Source organism: Stomoxys calcitrans, chromosome 2 (assembly GCF_963082655.1).
Source record: "Stomoxys calcitrans chromosome 2, idStoCalc2.1, whole genome shotgun sequence".
Classification (NCBI taxonomy): domain Eukaryota; kingdom Metazoa; phylum Arthropoda; class Insecta; order Diptera; family Muscidae; genus Stomoxys; species Stomoxys calcitrans.
Window position 1 is genome coordinate 214,762,823 of NC_081553.1, and position 26,138 is coordinate 214,788,960.

General features: G+C 36.2%; 1 protein-coding gene across 4 annotated transcripts in view; it reads left to right on the top strand.

Annotated features, from left to right (window-relative positions):
• LOC106092941 (dendritic arbor reduction protein 1) overlaps positions 1 to 26,138 on the top strand; it is a 359,220-nt gene that overhangs the window by 291,724 nt on the left and 41,358 nt on the right. Inside the window, exon 1 of one of the 4 annotated variants that reach the window (XM_059362467.1) lies at positions 16,185 to 16,415. The exons of the other annotated variants lie outside the window; for them this stretch is intronic. The gene's annotated coding sequence lies outside the window, so the exon portion shown is untranslated. Of the gene's footprint in view, positions 1 to 16,184; positions 16,416 to 26,138 lie in introns of those variants that run through there. 4 annotated transcript variants of the gene reach the window in all.

A 26,138-nucleotide genomic window follows, 5' to 3' on the forward strand; every position in this document is an offset into this window, starting at 1 on the left:
TGTGTATGGGTACAGTGGAATTAAAAATTGTAATAAAAATGGGGATATATCGCATCTATAGTAGGTGTGGTAGGTATAGAATCTATAGATAAAATACCTTATAGAGGTGCGATTAATCACCTATTATGGGTAGGGAAGGTATAGAATCTATACCTACCATAGCTATATGGTATGGTATGGCGATATATACCAATTTTCATTTCATCTATATTACAGATACTTTTATTATGGTAGAGGCAGAGAGAAGATGTAGCAATAACAATGGACCATACGATAGACTCAGCGGATATCAATACGATGTTTTGATATCATCCTTTTCCAACCAAACCTAACTGAATACTATGGTATAAAATATCACTGAGTACCCCCAAAAAGATGTTAGCCACACCAGTGAAACGTAACTGGAGAAGCCTTTTAATGAATTCTTTTAATGAAAATCATAAAGGTTTTCGTTATTAACGCAAAATAGATCTAAACAGAACCCAAACATCATTTTAAAGGATAAGGTTCAATATGAAGGGCACAGAATTCCTAACATAAGACTTATTTTAAATTTTTAGGGGGCACAACAAGCCAACCAATGGCGTAGGCACATGCCTCTTAAACCATGGGGCCATCACCCACTTCTTTAATTTAAACACTTATTGAAATATATATTTTATAATTATATTTTATTCTCATCGCCCACTGTGCCCCTAAACACCTGTGGCTTTTTAGCAAAATTATCGCAAATATTTGCATTTATTTTCTATTTAAAAAAAATTAAAGCAAATTGGCAAAGCCACATGATGATGAGATGCTCATCAACATCAAAAACAAAAAATTACACCTAAAATACCAAAAATAGATTCGCGCGATGAAAATGAAAATGTAAGCATACATACAAACATACGTTTGTGAAAAATCATTTTTCCCGACATTGAAAGGCAAAACACTCTCCCTTACATTTTCACTCACCTCAGGGATGTTTTTGCCTATCAGATGATGCTGATGATGATGCATCAATTGCGTCATTGGTAATGAGCAAACAAATATATTTTTGGGTTTAATGAAAGTCTTATGTTTGTGGTAAACAAATATGAGTGTGACGTCTGTTGGTGGGTTATTACAAGAGCTAATGGAAAGAAAAGGGAAACGGAAGCTTTTGCAAAATTTAATTTTTTTGGGATTTTTTTTTTTAAAATTTCCTTCTAAAGGAAAATTTGTTAAAATTTTATTTCTATAGGATATAATATCAAAAATTTGGCTTTTATCGAAAGTTTTGCCAAAAATTAATTTCCATAGAAAATTTTATCAAAATTAAATCACTATGGAAATTTTGTCAAAATTTCATTACTATGGGAAAATTCGTCAAAAAATTTATTTTTATAGGAAATTTTATTAAAATTTTCCTTTCAATGGGAAATATTGTCAAATTTCATATTTATGGGAAATTTTGTCAAAATTTCATTTCTATGGGAAATTTTGTCAAAATTTCATTTCTATAGGAAATTTTGTCAAAATTTCATTTCTATAGGAAATTTAGTCAAAATTTCATTTCTATAGAAAATTTTGTCACAATTTCATTTCTTTAGGAAATTTTGTCAAAATTTAATTTCTAAAGGAAATTTTGTCAAAATTTCATTTCTATAGGAAATTTTGTCAAAATTTAATTTCTATAGGAAATTTTGTCAAAATTTCATTTCTATAGGAAATTTTGTCAAAATTTTATTTCTATAGGAAATTTTGTCAAAATTTTATTTCTATAGGAAATTTTGTCAAAATTTCATTTCTATGGGAAATTTTGTAAAAATTTCATTTTCATAGGAAATTTTGTCAAAATTTAATTTCTTTAGGAAATTTTGTCAAAATTTCATTTCTATAGGAAATTTTGTCAGATTTGGATAGAGTTGCCATATAGGCCGATCCGCCGATTAAAGGTCTTAGGCCCATAAATGGCGCATTTATTGGCCAATTTTGGCAAAATTTGGGACAGTGATTTGTGTTAGGTCCCTTACCATTTCCCTGCAACTTGGCCCAGATCGGTCCAGATTTGGATATAGCTGCCATATAGACCGATCTCTCGATTTAAGGTTTTGGGCCCATAAAAGGCGCATTTATTGTCCGATTGCGCCGAAATTTGGAACAGTGAGCTATGTTAAGCCCCTGGATATCCTTCTTAAATTTGGCCCAAATCGGTCCAGATTTGGATATAGCTACCATGCAGACCGATCTGACGATTTATTGTTTTGGCCCATAAAAGGAGCATTTTTTGCCCGATGTCGCAAAAATTTGGAACAGTGAGTTTTGTTAGGCCCCTCGATATCCTTCATAAATTTGGCCCAGATCGGTCCAGATTTGGACATAGCTGCCATATAGACCGATCTCTCGATTTAAGGTTTTGGGCCCATAAAAAGAGCATTTATTGCCCGATTTCGCCGAAATTTGGGACAGCGAGTTGCGTTAGGATCCTCGACATCCTTCTTAAATTTAGACCAGATCGGTCCAGATTTGGATATAGCTACCATACAGACCGATCTGACGATTTATTGTTTTTGCCCCATAAAAGGCCCATTTATATTTCCCAGAGAAACAAAATTTTTATAAAATTTCCCATGCTAAAGAAATTTTCACAAAAAATTCCCATAGTTATGATATTTTTGGAAAAATTGCTACAGAATTGAAATTTTGTCTTATATCACTTTTTTGGAAAATTTTGTCAAAATTTAATATATCTGCGAAATTTCCCATTTGTGGTGCTTATTTTTCAAAAATTTCCTTTCCTTCTGAAACCTATTCATCCACCCAACGTACCTCTTTCTCACGAGAAATGTTTATTCTTCTTTGTGATTATACATTTTACGTAAGTTCAAGATTCATGCAAAAATTATTTCATGTGAAACATTAGAAAACGGCTACTACCAAAAACAAACAAAACAACACAAAACGACCAAAGAAAATGGGCAAACGGCGATACGTATAATGTAAACAAAAATTTGCAATAAAATAAACAAAAAAGTACTAAAAGCATAATTTCAAAAATAACAACTACAAGAAAAACAATTTTTTTTTATTTTGCTAAATGAACAAAGGCTGTTTCATAGCTATTTTTAGCTAAACTCTATCATATTGACCCACAAAAAAAATATTTGCCTTTTTAGCACGAGTAAAAAACAGATATAATTCGAGGAGGCCTGTGAGCATTGTTAAAAGGGGCATGTAAGGGAATGTTGTACCATCACTACCGGCAAATAAAATATTTGTTTGGGTATTTTTGAGACCACATGCATTCCCGGCATACACACGCGATACTCCTCCATACCCCATTTGGATGTATTGTCTGCTGCCGTTTTGATGTGTAATGTGAGGGTGTGAATTGAAATGTGAATGGGGAGGGTGTTATATGACGTACTTTTGAGCAAAACGTTTTATTAGACAATGTAAGTGAAAAAACTTGGCAAAATTGTCTTTAGAGAAAATTTCATGGAAATTTTGTCTTTTGAGAAAATTTCGTTAAAATTTTGTCTTTAGAGAAAATTTCATGGAAATTTTGTCTTTAGAGAAAATTTCGTTAAAATTTTGTCTTTAGAGAAAATTTCATGGAAATGTTGTCTATAGAGAAAATTTAATGGAAATTTTGTCTTTACAGAAAATTTCATGAAAATTTTGTCTTTAAAGAAAATTTCTTGGAAATTTTGTCTTTAGAGAAAATTTCATGGAAATTTTGTCTTTAGAGAAAATTTCATGGAAATTTTGTCTATAGAGAAAATTTAATGGAAATTTTGTCTTTAGAGAAAATTTCATGGAAATTTTGTCTTTAGAGAAAATTTCATGGAAATTTTGTCTTTAGAGAAAATTTCATGGAAATTTTGTCTTTAGAGAAAATTTCATGGAAATTTTGTCTTTGGAGAACATTTGATGGAAATTTGCCTATAGAACAAATTTTACGAAAATTTTGTCTTAAGAGAAAATTTCATGGAAATTTTGTCTTTAGAGAAAATTTCATGGAAATTTTGTCTTTAGAGAAAATTTCATGGAATTTTTGTCTTTAGAGAAAGTTTCATCGAAATTTTGTCTCTAGAGAAAATTTCATGGAAATTTTGTCTCTAGAGAAAATTTCATGGAAATTTTGTCTTTAGAGAAAATTTCATAGAAATTTTGTCTTTAGAGAAAATTTCTTGGAAATTTTGTCTTTAGAGAAAATTTCATGGAAATTTTGTCTTTAGAGAAAATTTCATGGAAATTTTGTCTTTAGAGAAAATTTCATGGAAATTTTGTCTTTAGAGAAAATTTCATGGAAATTTTGTCTTTAGGGAAAATTTCATGGAAATTTTGTCTTTAGAGAAAATTTCATGGAAATTTTGTCTCTAGAGAAAATTTCATGGAAATTTTGTCTTTATAGAAAATTTCATGGAAATTTTGTCTTTAGAGAATATTTCATGGAAATTTTGTCTTGAGAGAAAATTTTATGGAAATTTTGTCTTTAGAGAAAATTTCATGGAAATTTTGTCTTAAGAGAAAATTTCATGGAAATTTTGTCTTTAGAGAAAATTTCATGGAAATTTTGTCTTTAAAGAAAATTTCATGGAAATTTTGTCTTTAAAGAAAATTTCGTGGAAATTTTGTCTTTAGAGAAAATTTCATGGAAATTTTGTCTTTAGAGAAAATTTCATGGAAATTTTGTGTTTAGAGAAAATTTCATGGAAATTTTGTCTTCAGAGAAAATTTCATGGAAATTTTGTCTTTAGAGGATATTTCATGGAAATTTTGTCTTTAGAGATAATTTCATGGAAATTTTGTCTTTAGAGAAAATTTCATGGAAATTTTGTCTTTAGAGAAGATTTCATGGAAATTTTGTCTTTAGAGAAAATTTCATGGAAATTTTGTCTTTAGAGAAAATTTCATGGAAATTTTGTCTTCAGAGAAAATTTCCTGGAAATTTTGTCTTTAGAGAAAATTTCATAGAAATTTTATCTTTCGAGAAAATTTTATGGAAATTTTGTCTTTAGAGAAAATTTCATGAAAATTTTGTCTTTAGAGAAAATTTCAATGAAATTTTGTCTTTAGAGAAAATTTCATGGAAATTTTGTCTTTAGAGAAAATTTCATGGAAATTTTGTCTTTAGAGAAAATTTCATGGAAATTTTGTCTTTAGAGAAAATTTCATGGAATTTTTGTCTTTAGAGAAAATTTCATGGAAATTTTGTCTTTAGAGAAAATTTCTTCGAAATTTTTTTTAGAGAAAATTTGTTTGTAATTTTGTCTTTAGAGAAAATTTCATGAAAATTTTGTCTTTAGAGAAAATTTCATGGAAATGGTTTGAAGATCGGAGATCTCGGCCATACTTCGTTCGGATATCGGGTGCCCTACTGCAACGCGCTGTTCCGAATTTCACTCAAATCGGGTAATAAATGCGTTTTAAGACCCTAAATCTGCAGATCGGACTATACGGCAGCTATATCTAAATGTGTCGTGATGTATGAGCGATACTTGATTCGTATAGAGGGTGTTTCAATCCAACTCACTGTTCCAACGAAAGTGAATAATAAATGCGCCTTTTACCCGTTTAAGGCCCTAAGTCGGCAGATCGGTCTATATGGCAGCTATGTCCGAGCGTGGTCTGATGTGGACCATACATAGTTCGAAAATCAGGTGGCCCAATCCAACTCACTGTTGCAAATTTCAGATAAATCGAGTGATAAATCCTGAATCCGCAGATCGGTCTATATGACAGCTTTATCCAAGTATGATTCGATCTCGACCATACTCCGTTCGGATATCGAATGCCATGTTTCAACTCACTGTTCCGAATTCCGGTCAAATCGGTTAATAAATGCGCCTTTTAGATCGGTCTATATGACAGCTATATCCAATTGTGATCTGATGTGGACCATAATCGGTTTGGATATTAGGTGGTCCAACTCACTGTTTCAAATTTTAGCAAAATCTGGTTTTATTGGATCAATGCCCCGAATCACAAGATCGGTCTATATGGCAGCTATATCCAAATAAGATCTGATCTCGATCATAGCCCGTTCGGATATCGGGTGCCCTACTGCAACTCACTGCTACAAATTTCAGCCAAATAGGGTAGTTTTATGGGCTTAAAACCGTGAATCCGCAAATCGGTCTATATAGCGGCTATATGTAAATAAGTCCCGATATGGACCATATTCTTTTCGAATATCGGAAGCCCTGGTACAACTCACTGTTTCACATTTCAACCATATCGGTTAGTAGATGCACCTTTTCTGAGCTCAAGACACTAAATCAAAACATCGGTCTATATGGCAGCTATATCCAAGTTTGATTCGATTTGGACCGTTCAAGAACTTAACTTGCGTATTCAAGAAATACGGATCTGTGTAAATTTTCAGCTAAATATCTCAAGTTTTGAAGGCTGTGGAGTGCGGAGTGGAACTGACGGAAACACAGACGGACATCGTTCAATCGTCTAGGAATTTTAAGACAATCCGATATATATAGACTTTCTAGGGTCGGAAATTGATATTTCGTTTTGGTGGTTATAACAATTTTAGTTTGTGTATAACAATTTTAGTTTGCGTATAACAATTTTAGTTTGTGTATAACAATTTTGATTTGTGTATAACAATTTTGGTTTGTGTATAACAATTTTAGTTTGTGTATAACAATTTTAGTTTGTGTATAACAATTATAGTTTCTTTTTTATACCCACCACCATAGAATGGGGGTATACTAATCTAGTCACTCCGTTTTTAACACCTCGAAATATTCGTCTCGTAATTCTGAATCGATCTAGCCATGTCCGTTCGTCCGTCCGTCTGTCTGTCGAAATCACTATAGAGGTCGAACGCGTAAAGCTAGCTGCTTGAAATTTTGCACAGATAATTAGCATAGATGTAGGTCATTGGGGATTGAAAATGGGTAATATCGGTTACGATTTTGATATAGCTCCCATATAAACCGATCTCCCGTTTTGACTTCTTGAGCCTCTGGAAACCGCAATTTCCATCCGATTTGACTGAAATTTTGCATGTGGTGTTTTGTTATGACATCCAACAACTGTGCCAAGTACGGTCCAAATCGGTCTATAACCTGATATAGCTCCCATATAAACCAATCTCCCGATTTGACTTCTTGAGCCCCTGGAAGCTGCAATTTTCATCCGACTTGGCTAAAATTTTGCATGTGGTGTTTTGTTATGACTTCCAACAACTGGGCCAAGTACGGTCCAAATCGGTATATAACCGGATATAGCCCCCATATAAACCGATCTCTCTATATGACTTCTTAAACCCCTGGAAGCCGCAATTTTCATCCGATTTGGCTTAAATTTTGCAAATAGTGTTCTATTATGACTTCCAACAACTGTGCCAATTACGGTCCAAATCGGTCTATAACCTAATATAGCTCCCATATAAACCGATCTCCCGTTTTGATATCTTCAGCCCCTAGAAGCCGCAATTTTTGCACGATTTGTCTGAAATTTTGCAAATAGTGTTCTATTATGACTTCCAACAACTGTGCCAAGTACGGTCCAAATCGGTCTATAACCTGATATAGCCCCCATATAAACCGATCTCCCGTTTTGACTTCTTCAGCCCCTAGAAGCCGCAATTTTTGCACGATTTGTCTGAAATTTTGCATACAATCTTCTATTACGACTTCCAGCAACTGTGCCATATACGGCCAAAATCAGTCTATAACCTGATATCGCTCCCATGTAAACCGGAGTTTCGATCATCCTTGTTCGGTTCCTAGTAGCTATAATATTTGCTGGTTTAACAGGAATTTGATATGTATTGGGTTGCCCAAAAAGTAATTGCGGATTTTTTAAAAAAAGTAAATGCATTTTTAATAAAACTTAGAATGAACTTTAATCAAACATACTTTTTTTACACTTTTTTTCTAAAGCAAGCTAAAAGTAATAGCTGATAACTGACAGAAGAAAGGACGCAATTACTGAGTCACAAGCTGTGAAAAAATTTGTCAATGCCGACTATATGAAAAATCCGCAATTACTTTTTGGGCAACCATTTTTAGCAGAATCCATGGTGGTGGGTTCCCAAGATTCGGCCCGGCCTAACTTAGCACGCTTTTACTTGTTTCCTCTAACTTCCGATTTTTCGAACATAAATTCCCATAGTCCATTTGGATTTACCACATTTTATGTTGTATGGGTCAGTTGGGTGAATGTTGGTGGTAAGTGTTGCCAGATGCTAGGTCATGTTCCAATTGAAGGAAATTCTGTACTATTGTGGTGGTGGTTGTATAACACACACATACCTATGCATACCCACGCAGATAAATTACTGCACATTATCAACAAGTGTAGATCTGGCACGTGCCTTAGAGTTAGGGGAGGAACACAATCTACAGTTATTATTATCCACAACCATAAAATGCCATAATATTGGGTTGCCCAAAAAGTAATTGCGGATTTTTCATATAGTCGGCGTTGACAAATTTTTTCAACGGCTTGTGACTCTGTAATTGCATTCTATTCTTCTATCAGTTATCAGCTGTTACTTTTAGCTTGCTTTAGAAAAAAAAGTGCGCGAAATTTGTGACCCTATTAGGCACAAATAAAAGAAAAAATCTGAGATAATTTAACAAGAGATATAAAAGAACTCCATGTGCCATATTGTAGCCAAATGGCAAGAGAATGTTACGCTCCATAGTCTTAAGCCCTAAAATCAAGTTATTGTTTTACATGGTCTAAATGTTCAAACTCAGTTCGATTGGTATCACTTGCAGTCTCAACTGACCTACATCAATAAGAAGTAAGTGTTCGAATTTTTCGAATGCCAAGTTTTGCTACTGGGAATGATATAATGTCTAGGAAAGACGGACGGACGGACATTGCTAACTTGACAATAAATGTAAAGTAGCCCAAGAAAAAAAAAATTTCTTGAGTCTTATTAAAATTTTGAGGTTTTGCAAGGGAAACATCTTCACACTCTCCTTGGTTATAGTTTTACCCCTCAACATATCCACTTTTTCATACCATGTATTTTTTTTATTAATATTCCTAAAAAAAAAATTAATTCAATTTTTGTGTAGGTGCTTTCATATAACGACTCATGTTCATACATAACTAATAGAAAATGATCTATAAAAGCATTTTTTATAGACCAATCGCATGAAGCGATAACAGCGAAAACACATGTTTTAGTGTATATTAGGAAATCACCTAAAGTGTCTCAATCATTTCCAAAGGGTACGCATAACTTTGAGAAATTTTTTTAATGAAATATTAGAAAATGTCAAACCAATGTTAACAAGCTGAGAATGGGTAATTAATTTTATGATCTATGTTCGCACAGTCATCAAAAAGACCCATAACAAGTTAGGGCTAAATCAAGAGCAAAATAAAAAATTAAAATTTCAATTAAAAAAAAAAAAAAAATACTTTTTGCCATAAGTCGAGAGGTCTATTTTAAATTACTGAACAATTTCTGTGCCAAGTATGTAAATCTGATCTGATCTCCCAATTTGACACGCTGAAGGCGCGACTGGAGGGCGCAGTTTTCACTCGATTTGCTGCAATTTTGGGTGTGGTATTTTTCTATGACTTCTAACAGCTGTGACAAGTACGATCCATATCGGTCAATAACTTGATGTAGCACATCTATATATTGAAAAAGTCATTCAAAGAACCTGACGAATGGGATCCATGGTTGAGGGTATATAAGATTCGGTGCAGCCTAACTTAGCAGGCTTTTACTTGGCTTTTATTTCTAACCTCTGAGTTACGGTGGCCTCAGTAGGGGACTTGGGGCAATGGTTACCAATTTCCTAGGTTATGTTGTGGTTATGTGTCCAAAAAAAAAAAACTGCTTCGACAACATGACTTCACACAGAGGAGATGATGAAGTTGGTAAAGTGCATCCATTGAGTCAATTCAAAGGCTCATAACATCTGATCTTTCAAATTGCTCTAAACGTACCAGATCTGGCGCCTATCTATTGCTGAACTGAAATTCATGGTATTGATCGTGAAGATCCAAACTGGCTTCTTAAGACGGTGCTCCTCTAACCACTTTTTGGAATTTTGCTTGACTGTTATGAATATAGCCCAACATATTCAATTATGAAAAAAAGATTTTTATCTGTAACTGAGCGTTATTAGCTCCAGAGGCCATTACAGCGTAGACCACGACCGTTACGCTGGCGAAAACATCAGAAAAAATATTTTCGAAAAAATATTTTCTGGGGTGGTTATCCCCTACACATGCTGGCGATATTTGGGAGGTACTATGCCATGTAAGAACTTCTCCCCAAAGAGATGTCGCTCTGCGACACGCCCTTCGGACTCTACTATAAAAAGCAAGCTCCATTTAGAATCGAACAACACTCTCTGTAAGAAGTTTGCCACTGTTCGTTAAGGGAATGAATGTCCAGGGCAAATTTGAAATATTTTTATACCCTCCACCATAAGATGGGGGGTATACTAATTTCGTCATTCTGTTTGTAACTACTCGAAATATTCGTCTGAGACCCCATAAAGTATATATATTTTTGATCATCGCGACATTTTATGTCGATCTAGCCATGTCCGTCCGTCTGTCCGTCCGTCCGTCCGTCCGTCCGTCCGTCTGTCTGTCGAAAGCACGCTAACTTCCGAAGGAGTAAAGCTAGCCGCTTGAAATTTTGCACAAATACTTCTTATTAGTGTAGGTCGGTTGGTATTGTAAATGGGCCATATCGGTCCATGTTTTGATATAGCTGCCATATAAACCGATCTTGGGCCTTGACTTCTTGAGCCTCTAGAGTGCGCAACTCTTATCCGATTGGAATGAAATTTGGCATGACGTGTTTTGCTATGATATCCAACAACTGTGCCAAGTATGGTTTAAATCGGTCCTTAACCTGATATAGCTGCCATATAAACCGATCTTGGGTCTTGACTTCTTGAGCCTCTAGCGTGCGCAATTCTTATCCGATCAGAATCAAATTTTGAACGACGTGTTTTGTTATAATATCCAACAACTGTGGTAAGTATGGTTCAAATCGGTCCATAACCTGATATAGCTGCCATATAAACCGATCTTGGGTCTTGACTTCTTGAGCCTCTAGAGTGCGCAATTCTTATCCGATTGAAATGAAATTTTGGACGACGTGTTTTGTTATTATATCCAAGAACTGTGCCAAGTATGGTTCAAATCGGTCCATAACCTGATATAGCTGCCATATAAACCGATCTTGGGTCTTGACTTCTTGAGCCTCTAGAGGGCCCAATTCTTATCCGATTGGAATGGAATTTCGCACGACGTATTTTGTTATGATATCCAACAACTGTGATAAGTATGGTTCAAATCAGTCCATGACCTGATATAGCTGCCATATAAACCGATCTTGGGTCTTGACTTCTCGAGCCTCTAGAGGGCCCAATTCTTATCCGATTTGAAAGAATTTTTGCACGAAGTATTTCGTTATGATATCCAACAACTGTTCCAAGTATGGTTCAAATCGGTTCATAACCTGATATAGCTGTCATATAAACATATCTGGGGATTTGACTTCTTGAGCTTCTAGAGGGCGCAATTCCTATCCGATTTGGCTGAAATTTTGCATGACGTATTTTATTTTTACTTTCAACAACTGTGTCAAATAAGGTTCAAATCGGTTCATAACGTGATATAGCTGCCATATAAACCGATCTGGGATCTTGACTTCTTGACCCCTAGAGGTCGCAATTATTATCCGATATGCCTGAAATTTTGTACGATGGATCCTCTCATGACCATCAACAAACGTGTTTATTATGGTCTGAATCGGTCTATAGCCCGATACAGATCCCATATAAATCGTTCTCTCTATTTTACTTCGTGAGCCCCAATAGGCGCAATTCTTATACGAATTGGCTGGTCTCCAACATATAATTTAATTGTGGTCCGAACCGGACCATATCTTGATATCGTTTTAATAGCAGAGCAACTCTTTTCTTATATCCTTTCTTGCCTAAGAAGAGATGCCGGGAAAAGAACTCGACATATGCGATCCATGGTGGAGGGTATATAAGATTCGGCCCGGCCGAACTTAGCACGCTTTTACTTGTTTAGATCCAGATTGTGTCGCCGAACTACAGAGTCCACACTGGCTATGTAATTTTTTACATATTGTAAATGGTGCCTGCCACCTTGTTCGCGTGGCGATCGGTCCTTTGGACCGGAACGAGCTTGCTCACGTATAGCAGCTTGACCAGAATCGCCATCTCTACATAAAAATGAGCTTTCAGTTTGCCTATTTATACCCACCACCATAGAATGGTCATCTAGATATTCCATTTGTAACACCTCGAAATATTGATCTGCGACCCCATAAAATATTTATATTTTGGATAGTCTCGGCATTCAGATTCGATCTAGCCGTTCGTCGGTCCGTCTGTCGAATTTACGATAGCGGTGGAACGCGTAAAGCTAGCGGCTTGAAATTTTTCACAAATAATACCTATTGTAGGTTGTTGGGGATTGCTAATAGGCCATCTCGGTTCTGATTTGAATATAGCTCCCATATAAACCGATTTCCCGATTTAACTTCTTGAGCCCCTGGGAAGTCGAAATTTTTGTCCGATTTGGCTAAAATTTTGCACATAGCGTTCTATTATGGTTTCAAACAACTGTGTCATGTACGATCCAAATCGGTCTATAATCTGAAATAGCTCCCCTGTAAACCGATATCCCGTTTTGACTTCTTGATCCCCTGGAAGCCACAGTTTTTGTCCAATTTGATTGAAATCTTGCAGATAGTATGCTGTTAAGACTTCCTACAACCGCGAACGGTTCAAATTCGTCAACTATAACTTGATATAGCTCCCATGTATACCGATATCCCGAATTAATATCTTAACCCCCTGAAAGCCACAATTTTCGTCAGATTTCGCTGAAATTTTGCGTGTAGTGTTCCGTTATGACTTCCAAGAATTGTGCGTAGTACAGTGCTAATCGAACTATAACCTGATATAGCTCCCATATAAACCGAACTCCCGATTTGATTTCTTGAGCTCCGGGAAGATGCAATTTTCGTCCGATTTGGCTCAAAATTGCACATAGGTCTATAACCTGATATAGCTCTCATGTAAACGAATATCCCGATTTTAATTCTTGAGCCTCTAGAAGTCGAATATTTTGTCCGATTTGGCTAAAATTGTGCACATAGCGTTCTGTTATGATTTCCAACAACTGTGCCAAGTACGGTTCAAATCGGTTAAGAACCTAATATAGCTCCCATATGAATCGAACTCCCGATTTGACTCCTTGAGCCCCTGGAAGTCGCAAGTTTTGTTCGATTTAGCTAAAATCTTGCTGAAAGTGTACCTTTAAGACTTCCTACAACTGTGCCCAACACGGTCCAAATCGGTCTATATATAACCTGATATAGCTTCCATGTAACCCGATCTCCCGATTTGACTTCTTGAGCGGCAATTGTTGTCCCATTTGGCTATTTGGCTACTGTTCTGTTATGACTTTCATAATCTGATATAGCTCCCCTGTAAACCGATCTCCGGAATTGACTTCTTGAGCCCCTGAAAGCCGCAACTTTTATCCGATTTGGTTGAATTTTGCAGATAGTTTTCAGTTGCGACTTTTAACAACTCTGCTAAGTACGGTCCAAATCAGTCTGTAGCCTCATATAGCTCCCCTATAAAACTGTTTTTTGATAATCCTTGTTCGGTTCCTAGAAGCTTTGCTGGTTTCAGTTTGGTATGTAGAATAACATTATGCTCTTCCACCAAATTTAGTCTGAATAAATTTTTAGCAGAATCCATGGTGGTGGGTTCCCATGATTCGGCCCGGTCGAACTCAGCACACTTTTACTTGTTTAAGTTTACAAAAGCCATGTACCTCATGGTGTATATCCCAATAAAACCCGCATTAACTTACAAAGAAGACATCTGAGTTTTCTTTCACAACTGACCTAAGGCAACATTGCCCAAATCGATATATGTAGGACTTAATAATCAATAGGTAGGTATATGCGTTTAAATAGTGTTTTCTTAAATTGCGAAAAATAGATATACCCTTCCCTGTTTTTTTTCTGAATTTTACCTTCAACACACCTTGCCGCCACAACAAAAGAATATTTCCCTTATATTGCCAACAAAGATGCCTATCACCACACAGACTCAACAAAATGAATCATTCGTCTAAAAATTTGCAATGTTGTGATTTTTCTATTTCTAAATGGGAAAACTAAGAAAAACACCAAAAGAAAAAAAAAAGATTTCAATTAAAATACTCGTTCAAATGTGAATGAATAAGACCGCGGCCACAAGGTGGTTGCCGGCGGGTGAGGTGAAAAAAAATAAATTTTAAACACCGGGAAATTGATGATGTTGTTCTCTGGTATATCTGCATGTGTTGTTTTCTATTTTGGTTAAAAGCTGATGATTGCTTGATATGAACACCACAATGACGTATTAGAGAAAATTGACGTTACTGAATGAAAAAATAGTAAAAAAAAACACACACACAATTTTAAGCAAACACAAAATGAAGATTCATTTTGGGGGCTTAAGGAAGAAATAGCAGAAACCCAATGGGAATACCTGTTGGTTGGGTTATTTTTAGACATACAACAAAGAAGAAGAAGAGGAAAAGTTGCCCCTCTGTAACGCTCATATTTATCTTGGAAATAAAAGCTACATTTAAAAGGCAAAAGGAGAATATACCCAACAGAGAGAGAGAGAGAGAGATAATTTTTTAAGATAATTGTCTTTACTTTGAGTTTTAGAGAGCCTGAGATTTTTGAAGTAACGTTTTTTTTTTCTTAAAACAAACTGTTGATTGGCTGTTGTGCGCTTGCGCCTACCCATCAGCCTGAAAATGGCTACACAACGGGGAGGCAACCACAACCATCATTGGAGGAATTGTTTATACAGCAAACACTTGCACCACACACACAGGCACACACAAGCACACTTACACTAAAAGTATCTACCTCTCGCTCTCAACAAGTAGCCAAAACAGCTAAACATGGGGGAGCAAAAACCCCTTGGCTTATTGAATGGCGAGAGAGAGAGAGAGAGAGTGATTGCCTGAGTATGAGAGAGGGAGCCTAAGGGGAAATTCTCAGTGTTTGATCTTCGAAAAAGGGGTCTTTCGCTAACAACCGGCACTAAGTGCCACTGCATTTTAGTGAGAATTGAGTTTTTCCGTTTGTTGGAGCTCACCGGGCATCGCACACACACACACACACATTGTTACATACACAGCTATGGTTTGTGTTGCTTGCCTCTACCATGGCATATGCCTTGCTATGCCGTGCGTTTGTTTGTTATGGCCTTTGGCCGGTTTCATTCATAAAAACCAAATGAGTACTCATCTCGTGCTTCAGTTGTGTTCGAACTAGCAAACGTGTCGGTCAAAAAAGCTAAACAAAATAAAAGTTCTCAAAAGAAAATTTTTTGTTTGAAAAGCCAAGAAAATCTATTCAAAAGCCCCCACACACACACACACAAACAAGCAAACACATGCAAATAAAATTTGAGACAAATCAAATGAAATGTTTTAAACAAAAGCAAATAGTGTAGCAAAAAAAGAAGCAATTTTATGAAAGTTCGCGGAGGAAGTTGAAATTGTTTATTTAAACAAAAAAAAAAAACATTAAAAATTTAAGAAAAAAAAAATTGAAAGTGTATTGTCCAGAAAAAAACAAACATCTAATTGGAATTGCATTGGATATAATCTCTAGTTAGATAATCGCCAAAGAATCTCTTTGAACAAGACCCATAAACAAGGATTAAAGTGAAAACGAAAAGAATATCATAGAAAAAAAATCCATCCATTCATGCCTGGGTTGTATGCTATATAAGGTGGTTGAAAATGATTTATGAATGAAAGGAAAATTTTATTTTTCCTCTGTGAAACTTGGAACACAAAAAGCTCAGACTCTCTCTCTTTCTGGACCTAACACAAAAATTTAAGAAAAAAAAAAACAAAAACAACCTTTGGTTAGTGACGTACATATGGAAAACAAAGAGGGCCAACAAAGCCTAAAATATTGATTTTTAAACTTGCCAATAAAAAGTGAAAAGCAAACATTTTGACAAACAATACAACTTGCAAAAAAACAAAAATTTTAAAATTTGGAAAAAATTTCTTTTCCCAATGTCTCCTGTTCCCCGTTTGTTTACCCTGTTGCTGCTTACCATTGATGCTGCAGCTAAGTTGTTAACAAGTGTTTGAGTTTTTTTGTCGCATGCAATCTCTGTAAACGTGATTATATCAGGAAGCAGGCCAAACAAACACCTACTACTACTTGCCATCCATCTGCCGCCTACCCCTAAGCAACAAGCAATCATTGGCATTGCATTGCACCGCTTGCGTATCATTTCGTAAACGGACGCCTACGATTTCCCTGGCTGGCTGCTTTCCCAAGACTCTTTTTGTTGTGCGATTTTTTCCTCTTCTATTGGGTGTCTATCTTCTCTGCACGTGCCATTCATATCCAGGTGGGTGTTTAACAACAAACTGAAAAAAAAAAATCAAAAAAAAAAAAAAATAAAAGAAAAAGGAAAAAAAAAACTGAAAAAATAAAAACATTTAAAGAAACCAAAATAAAAGTGTTAAGAAAAAAAATTAAGAAATTGGATGCCCAAGAACTATTGAACTTGTGAATGAATAAAATTGCAAGGGTTTTAAGTGAAAATAAAACAAACAAAAATCATGAATGAATGAACTTTGAGGACATTTGGTACAAAACAAAAAAAAAATAATAATTTTGCGAATAATTTTTTTTTTAATAATTAATTTTTTTTTGCAAATTATTTTATGAAAACCGATTTTCCTTTCATATGAAACAAAATTCAAAAACTATTGTGGAACATTTAGTTTTTTGAACTATTGTGGAAAAAAATTATGAATTTTTCAAAATAAAAATTAAAATTTTAACAAAAAAATATTTTAGATCCATTTTGATAGGCAGGGCTTAGAAACTTTTTAAAAACAAAAAAAAAATATTTCAATATGCATGCACTCATTAGGTTGCCAAATTAAAAAAAAAAAAAATATTTTTTTTTTTCTGATGACGACACTTACCATTACTTGTCAAAATTACAAGGAAATACGTTCTTGCCATTTTTGCGGAACAATACTATTTTTATTTTAAATGAAAACATATCCGTTTTTCAACAATTAAGTGCTTCAAATGATTGGAAGAATTAAGAATTGTGACTCACAACAATATGTATAGGCTATCATTTTTGTCAATGGCACTACATTTCTAGGGTCAAGTTCTGGCTAGAAGAGCAGAAAAAATGTTTGGCAATGTGACTCTAACTAAGGTTGGTGATATTTTAACTTATCTTCAGTTAAACTTAGATTGGACAGCACTTATTGATACATGACCAAATATTTATCGAAGTTGATCCAGAGTTTGGTTTGCCATTTCATAATGATTACTTTTAATGAGAAGGCCCAAAATGCTGTAAAGTAAAGAGGAAAGTTGAGCCGAAGCAACCACTGCAATCATTTGACCTTTTAAAGTTAAATTCTTGACCATGAACATTACATTGAGGAACAGCGCGAATACTTCTCTCATATCAGTGAGTGCTGTGCTAAACAAGTTTAAGCTCAATGATGAGGGACCTCCTGTTCAACTATGTTGAACAATAAATTAAGAATTAACCCGAACTCTAACAAACGCTTCTCATCTATGTAATCCTCTCAAACCTTTCTCGACTCGGTCCCGGCTCTAAACGTTTTGCCACAGAGCGACACTACTTTAGTAGAGAAGTTTACTCAGCTGATTGATAAAGGTAAATACCACATGTGTTGCCAGCACTAGGAGGGCATAACCATCGATAAACATTTTTTTTTTTTTTTTTTTTGATTTTCTCGCCGGGATTCATTAAAAAGTGCAAATCCGGCTATAATTATATATGTGAGCTATATCCAAAACTGAACCGATTTTAGTGAAATCTCGGCAGATCGGCTAAACTCAGTAAAAAAACAATCTGTGCCAAATGTTGTGCAGATCGGCTGAAAATTGTAGTTACTACGGCCATTTAAGTGCAAATCGGGCAATACATATATATGGGAGCTATATCCAAATATGAACGGATTTTGATGAAATATTGCAGATTGGCTAAACTCAGTAACAAAACAATCTGTACCAAATTTTGTGCAGATCGGCTGAAAATTGTAGTTACTACGGCCATTTAAGTGCAAATCGGGCAATACATATATATGGGAGCTATACCTAAATCTGAACCGATTTTGGTGAAATCTAGCAGACCGGTTAAACTCAGTAACAAAACAATCCGTGTCAAATTTTGTGCAGATTTGTTGAAAATTGTAGTTACTACAGCCATTAAAGTGAAAGTCGGGTGATACATATATATGAGAGCTATATCCAAAACTGAACCGATTTTGATGAAATCTTGCACATATGTTAACATCATTAACAAAATAATCCAAGCCAAATTTTGTGCAGATTGGTTGAAATTTGTAGCTACTATAGCCCTTAAAGTGCAAATCGGGCAATACATATATATGGGAGCTATACCTAAATCTAAATCGATTTCGATGAAATCTCGCACATATGTTAAGATCAATGACAAAACAATCCGTGTCAAATTTTTTGCAGATTGGTTGAAAATTGTAGTTACTACAGCCATTTAAGTGCAAATCGGGCAATACATATATATGGAAGCTATATCTAAATCTGAACCGATTTTGATGAAATCTTGCATATATGTTAACATCATTAACAAAATAATCTGTGCCAAATTTTGTGCAGATCGGCTGAGAATTTTAGTTTCTACGTCCATTTAAGTGCAAATCGGGCAATACATATATATGGGAGCTATACCTAAATCTGAACCGATTTCGATGAAATCTCGCACATATGTTAAGATCAATGACAAAACAATCCATTCCAAATTTTGGGCAGATTTGTTGAAAATTGTAGTTACTACAGCCATTTAAGTGCAAATCGGGCAATACATATATATGGGAGCTATACCTAAATCTGAACCGATTTTGATGAAATTTCGCATATATGTTAACATCATTAACAAAACAATCCGTGTCAAATTTTTTGCAGATTGGTTGAAAATTGTAGTTACGACAGCCATTAAAGAGAAAATCGGGCGATAATTATATATGGGAGCTATATCCAAAACTGAACCGATTTTGATGAAATCTTGCATATATGTTAACATCATTAACAAAATAATCTGTGCCAAATTTTGTGCAGATCAACTGAAAATTGTAGTTACTACAGCCATTTAAGTGCAAATCGGGCAATACATATATATGGGAGCTATACCTAAATCTGAACCGATTTTGATGAAATCTTGCAGATCGGCTAAACTCAGTAACAAAACAATCCGTGCCAATTTTTGTACAGATTGGTTCAAAATTGTAGTTACTACAGCCATTTAAGTGCAAATCAGGCAACACTTATATATGGAAGCTATATCTAAATCTGAACCGATTTTGGTGAAATCTAGCAGATCGGTTAAACTCAGTAACAAAACAATCCGTGTCAAATTTTGTGCAGATTGGTTGAAAATTGTAGCTTCTATAGCCATTAAAGTGAAAATCGGACGATACATATATATGGGAGCTATATCTAAATCTGAACCGATTTTGATGAAATCTAGCAGATCGGTTAAACTCAGTAACAAAACAATCTAAGCCAAATTTGGTGCAGATCGGCTGAAAATTTTAGTTACGACAGCCATTAAAGAGAAAATCGGCCGATAATTATATATGGGAGCTATATCCAAAACTGAACCGATTTTGATGAAATCTTGCATATATGTTAACATCATTAACAAAATAATCTAAGCCAAATTTTGTGCAGATCGGCTGAAAAATTTAGTTACTACGTCCATTTAAGTGCAAATCGGCTATATCCAAATCTGAACCGATTTTTACCAAAATCAATTACGTTCGTCGATGAGCCAAAAAAAAGACATATGCAAAATTTCGTGATGATTGGACAACAAATACGACCTGAACCTTGATTACAATAATACATGGACTCCCAGACGGACATGGCTAATATCAACAAAATTTTCAGCTATGGTTACCCCCCTTGCCAATGCTGGCTACATTTGTGAGGTATCCTGCGCTCTCTAGAGACTCAAGAAATCAAGACCCAATATCGGTTTATATGACAGCCATATCAAAACATGAACCAATTTGGCCCATTTACAATCCCAACTGCCCAACACCTATAACAAGTTAAGCCACTTTAACGTGGAATTTTTGTCCGATTTGACTGAAATTTTGCACGTATTGTTTTGGTCTTGAGCCTCTAGAGGGCACAATTCTTATCGGATTTAGCTGAAATCTTGCATGATGTGTTTTGTTATGATTTCCAATAACTGCGCTAAGTATGGTTTAGATCGGTAAATAACCTGATATAGCTGCCATATAAACCTATCTTGGGTCTTGACTTCTTGAGCCCCTAGAGGGCGCAATTCTCATCGGATTTAGTTGAAATCTTCCATGAGGTGTTTTGTTATGACTTCCAATAACTGCGCTAGGTATGGTTTAACTCGGTTCATGTTTTGATATAGCTGCCATGTAAACCGATCTTGGGTCTTGACTTCTTGGGCCTCTAGAGGGCTCAATTCTCATCGGAATTGGCTGAAATCTTGCATGAGGTGTTTTGGTATCACTTGATTCTCTGTCTGTCTGTAAAATTCAATTTTAAATATATATATATATATATATATATATATATATATATATATATATATATATATATTTTTTTTTTTTATACCCACCACCGAAGGATGGGGGTATATTCATTTTGTCATTCCGTTTGCAACACATCGAAATATCCATTTCCGACCCTATAAAGTATATATATTCTCGATCAGCGTAAAAATCTAAGACGATCTAGACATGTCCGTCCGTCTGTCCGTCTGTCTGTTGAAATCACGCTACAGTCTTTAAAAATAGAGATATTGAGCTGAAATTTTGCACAGATTCTTTTTTTTTGTCCATAAGCAGGTTAAGTTCGAAGATGGGCTATAACGGACTATATCTTGATACAGCACCCATATAGACCGATCCGCCGATTTTGGGTCTTAGGCCCATAAAAGCCACATTTATTATCCGATTTTGCTGAACTTTGCGACAGTGAGTTATGTTAGCCCCTTCGACATCTTTCGTCAATTTGGCTCAGATCGGTCCAGATTTGGATATAGCTGTCATATAGACCGATCCTCCAATTTAGGGTCTAAGGCCCATAAAAGCCACATTTATTATCCGATTTCGCTGAAATTTGGGACAGTGAGTTGTGTTAGGCCCTTCGACATTCTTCGTTAAATTGGCCCAGATCGGTTCAGATTTGGATAAAGCTGCCATATAGACCGATCCTCCGGTTTAGGGTCTTAGGCCCACAAAAGCCACATTTATTATCCGATTTTGGTGAAATTCGGGATAGAGAATTGTGTAAGGCCCATCGATATACTTCGATAATTTGGCTCAGATCGGTTCAGATTTGGATATAGCTGCCATATAGATCGATCCTTCGATTTATGGTGTTAGGTCCATAAAAGCCACATTTATTGTCCGATTTTGCTGAAATTTGGGACAGTGAATTGTGTTAGGCCCTTCGACATATTTCTTCAATTTGGTCCATATCGGTTTAGATTTGGATATAGCTGCCATATGGACCGATTTCTTGATTTATGGTTTTGGGCCCATAAAATTCTCATTTATTATCCGATGTCGCCGAGGTTTGGGACAGTGTGTTAAGTTAAGCCCCTTGACATACTTCTGCAATATCGCACAGATCGGTTCGGATTTGGATATAGCTGCCATATAGACCGATCTCTCTATTTAAGGTTTTAGGCCCATAAATGAGGCATTTATTGTCCGATTTCGCCAAAATTTAGGACAGTGCTTTGTGTTAGGCTCTTCGAGATTTTAATGCAACTTGGCCCAGATCGGTCCAGATTTGGATATAGCTGCCATTTATTATCCGATTTCACTGAAATTTGACACAGTGACTTATATTAGGCTTTTCGACATCCGTGTCGTATATAGTTCAGATCGGTTTATTTTTAGATATAGCTAGTGTACTTATTAGAATTTGGTCCAAATCGGAACATATTTTGATGAAACTGATATGGGACATAAGGTATGAAATTTTCACCGAATTTTGATGAAAGGTGGTTTACATATATACCCGAGGTGGTGGGTATCCAAAGTTCGGCCCGGCCGAACTTATTAAAACAATTATTTTGAGCAGAAAGTGGTTTTTAGATACGTTTTGCCATATTTTTCTTCATTATTAATTACACCATCAAAGTAAAGGTATAAAACGTTCCGGAGTTTGTTTGCAACGCCAAAATGAAAGGAATTTATATGAGTTAAGTATACCAATGATCGAATCTATTGAGTTTTGTCCGTCCGTCGGTCCATGTTATATTGTGATCAAGACACGAGTCAATTTTGAGAGAGAAATATTATTCGATGTATAAGGTAGTCAGCTTCAATCGACTTTAGCATATTCCCAACTGTTATTTTTCTTAATCCTTACTTTTTTTATTATTTTTTACAAATATCAATTATTTTCTATTTTTGTTTTTACTTTTCTTAACCCTTGTAAAAGTAAGAATAAAAATCATAAAATTCCAAACAATAATTTCTACAAACATGCAGTGGCTGTAGCACAGACAGACAGACAGCCTGCCTAGGCAGCTAGACAAACCGACAGGAGATCATAAAACTTGTATTAATGATTTTTAATTTTCATTTTTGTCGGTTTGCAACCGAAAAAGAGAAAAAAAAAACCGCAAAATAAATGTTTGCCACATATCACCCATATTGCTGGTGCGGCTGACCTTCAGCTAAATTCCGTCTAGAAATATACCCTAGCTGTGGTCGATTTTTGCTTTAGCCCTCTTCTAGCTGTTTTTAATTTGGCCAAAACGAATACAAAACACAAAATTTGTCATTTATTAGTCGAATGACAAAGTCTAGGGAGAGGGAAAAAGCATAGAAAAAATGGACCAAAATTCCAAATAGAACTTAGAACACTTTTATGTGTGTGTTTGTGTGTGTGTGTGTGTCTTTGGGTGTTTGAGTGTTTTTGCCAAACAACAAATTAGCTTATATTAGCATTAGAATTTTCTGCTTTTAGTTTAAGGCAAATGAATGAAAAAAACAAAACAAAAAAAAAATAATTTGGTTGATTTGGTCTTTATTTTATTTATATTTAATGCTTGTTTGCCGTTTATTTTGTATTTTAATTCAACATGCTGAAAATGAACCATGATTTCTTTTAATTTGCCTTATTATGATGCTATTAACTATTATTCATTAGTGGCTTGCTGCTAATATGGTTAAACACAAAAAACCATTAGTATATGCTATAACTTTATCAGGTTTTCGTTGTTTCCTTTTATCGCTATTAGTGAAACTTTAAATAAATTTGAGAATTATTTTGGTTATAATAGTTGAAGTCATCTCAATTTGGTGATAATTGTATGAAAACGATGCCATTTTGGGGGAGTCGTTAAACAATAATTGGTTTTAAGTTTCAGAATGTTGGATTGTATTGGATTAAGTAAAGCTGAAACAACTAAAGATGCTTGGGTAAGACTATGAGAATTCGAATTCGTCATTCTGTTTGTAACTCCTCGAAAAATTCGCCTAAGACCCCATAAAGTATATATATTCTTGATCTTCATGACATTTTAAGTCCATTTAGCCATGTCCGTCCGTTTGTCCGTCTGTCCGTCCGTCCGTCTGTCTGTTTGTCCGTCTGTCCATCTGTCCGTCCGGCCGTCCGTCTGTCCATCTGTCCGTCTGTCTGTCCGTCCGTCCCTCCATCCGTCTATCAGTCCTTCTGTCAGTCCGTCCGTCCGTCCATCCGTCTGTCAGTCCGTCCGTCCGTCCATCCGTCCGTCCGTCCATCCGTCTGTCTGTCCGTCCGTCTGACTGTCCGTCCGTCCGTCTGTCTATCAAAAGCACGCTTACATTCGAAGCAGCAAAACAAGCTGCTTAAAATTTTGCAAAAATATTTCATATTAGTGTAGGTCGATTGGGATTGTAAATGGGCCATATCGGATCAAGTTTTGACATAGTTGCCATTTAACCGATCTTAGATCTTGACTTCTTGAGCCACTAGAGGGCGCAATTCTTATTTAGCTTATCTTATCCGTCCGTCCGTCCATCCGTCTGGCCGTCCGTCCATCCGTCTGTCCGTCCGTCCATCAGTCTGTCTTTCCGTCCCTCCATCCGTCCGTCAATCCGTCCTTCTGTCCGTCCGTCCTTCTGTCCGTCCGTCCTTCTGTCCGTCCGTCCTTCTGTCCGTCCGTCCTTCTGTCCGTCCGTCCTTCTGTCCGTCCGTCCTTCTGTCCGTCCGTCCTTCTGTCCGTCCGTCCTTCTGTCCGTCCGTCCTTCTGTCCGTCCGTCCTTCTGTCCGTCCGTCCATCCGTCTGTCTGTCCGTCCGTCTGTCTGTCCGTCCGTTCGTCCTTCCGTCCATCTGTCCGTCCGCCTGTCCGTCCGTCCTTCCATCCGTCTGTCTGTCTGTCCGTCCGTCCGTTTGTCTATCAAAAGCACGCTTACTTTCGAAACAGCAAAACTAGCTGCTTCAAATTTTGCACAAATACTTCATATTAGTGCAGGTTGGTTGGAATTATAAATGAGCCATATCGGTTTTGATATGGCTGCCATTTAACCGATTTTAGATCTTGACTTTCTTCGCCATTAGAGGGCGCAATTCTTATCCGATTTAGTTGAAATTTTTCACGAGGTGTTTTGTTATGATTTCCAACAATTGTGCTGAGTATGAATAAAATTGGTTCACAACCTGATATAGCTGCCATATAAACCGATCTAAGGTCTTGGCTTCCTGAGCTACTAGAGACCGCAATTCCTATCCGACAATTTAAGTCGATCTAGCCATGTCCGTCCGTCTGTCCGTCCGTCCGTCTGTCCGTGCGTCCGTCTATCTGTCTGTCCGTCCGTCTGTCTCATGATCGTCTCGACATTCTGAGTTGATCCAGCCATATCCGTCCGTCCATCTGTCGAAAACACGATAGCGGTCGAATGCGTAAAGCTAGCAGCTTGAAATTTCGCAGAGATACTAAACATTGATATAGGTCATTAGGAATTGCAAATTGGCCATATCGGTTCAGATTTAGATATAGCTCCCATATAAGCCGATCTTCCGATTTGACTTCTTGAGTCCTTACAAGCCGCATTTTTCCGATTTTTGTCTGATTTGGCTGAAATTTTGCATGTAGTGTTGCTTTAAGACTTCCAACAACTGCGTCAAGTACGGTCTAAATCAGTCTATAACCTGATATAGCTCCCATATAAACCGTTTCCCCCGATTTGACTTTTTGAGCCCTAACAAGCCGCAATTTTTGTCGGATTTAACTGAAATTTTGAATGTCATGTTCTGCTATCACTTCCAATTATTGTGCCAAGTACGGTCCGAATCGGTCTATAACTTGATATAGCTCCCATATGAACCGATATTCCAAATGGATTTCTTGAGCCCTTACAAGCCGCAATTTTTGGCCGATTTGGCTGAAACTTTGCACAGATTCTGTTTTTGTCCATAAGCAAGTTAAGTTCGAAGATGGGCTATATCGGACTATATCTTGATATAGCCCCCATATAGACCGATCCTCCGATTTAGGGTCTTAGGTCAATAAAAGCCACATTTATTGTCCGATTTTTCTAAAATTTGGGACAGTGAATTGTGTTAGGCCCTTCGACAAATTTCGTTAATTTGTCACAGATCGGTTCAGATTTGGATATAGCTGTCATATAGACCGATCACTCTATTTAAGGTTTTGGGGCCACAAAAGCCGCATATATTGTCCGATGTCGACGAAATTTGGGACAGTGAGTTTTGTTAGGCACTTCGACATCCCTCTTAAATTTGGCTCAGATCGTTTCAGATCTGAATATAGCTGCCATATAGATCGATCACTCTATTTAAGGTTTTGGGGCCACAAAAGACGCATTTATTGTCCGATGTTGCCAAAATTTGGGACAGTGAGTTAAGTAAAGCCCCTTGACACACTTCTGCAATTAGGCCCAGATCGGTTCAGATTTGGATATAGCTGCCATATAGACCGATCACTCGATTTATGGTTTTGGGGCCATAAAAGGCGCATTTATTGTCTGAATTCGCCGAAATATGGGACAGTGAGTTGTGTTAGGCTCTTCGACATTTTTTGCAACT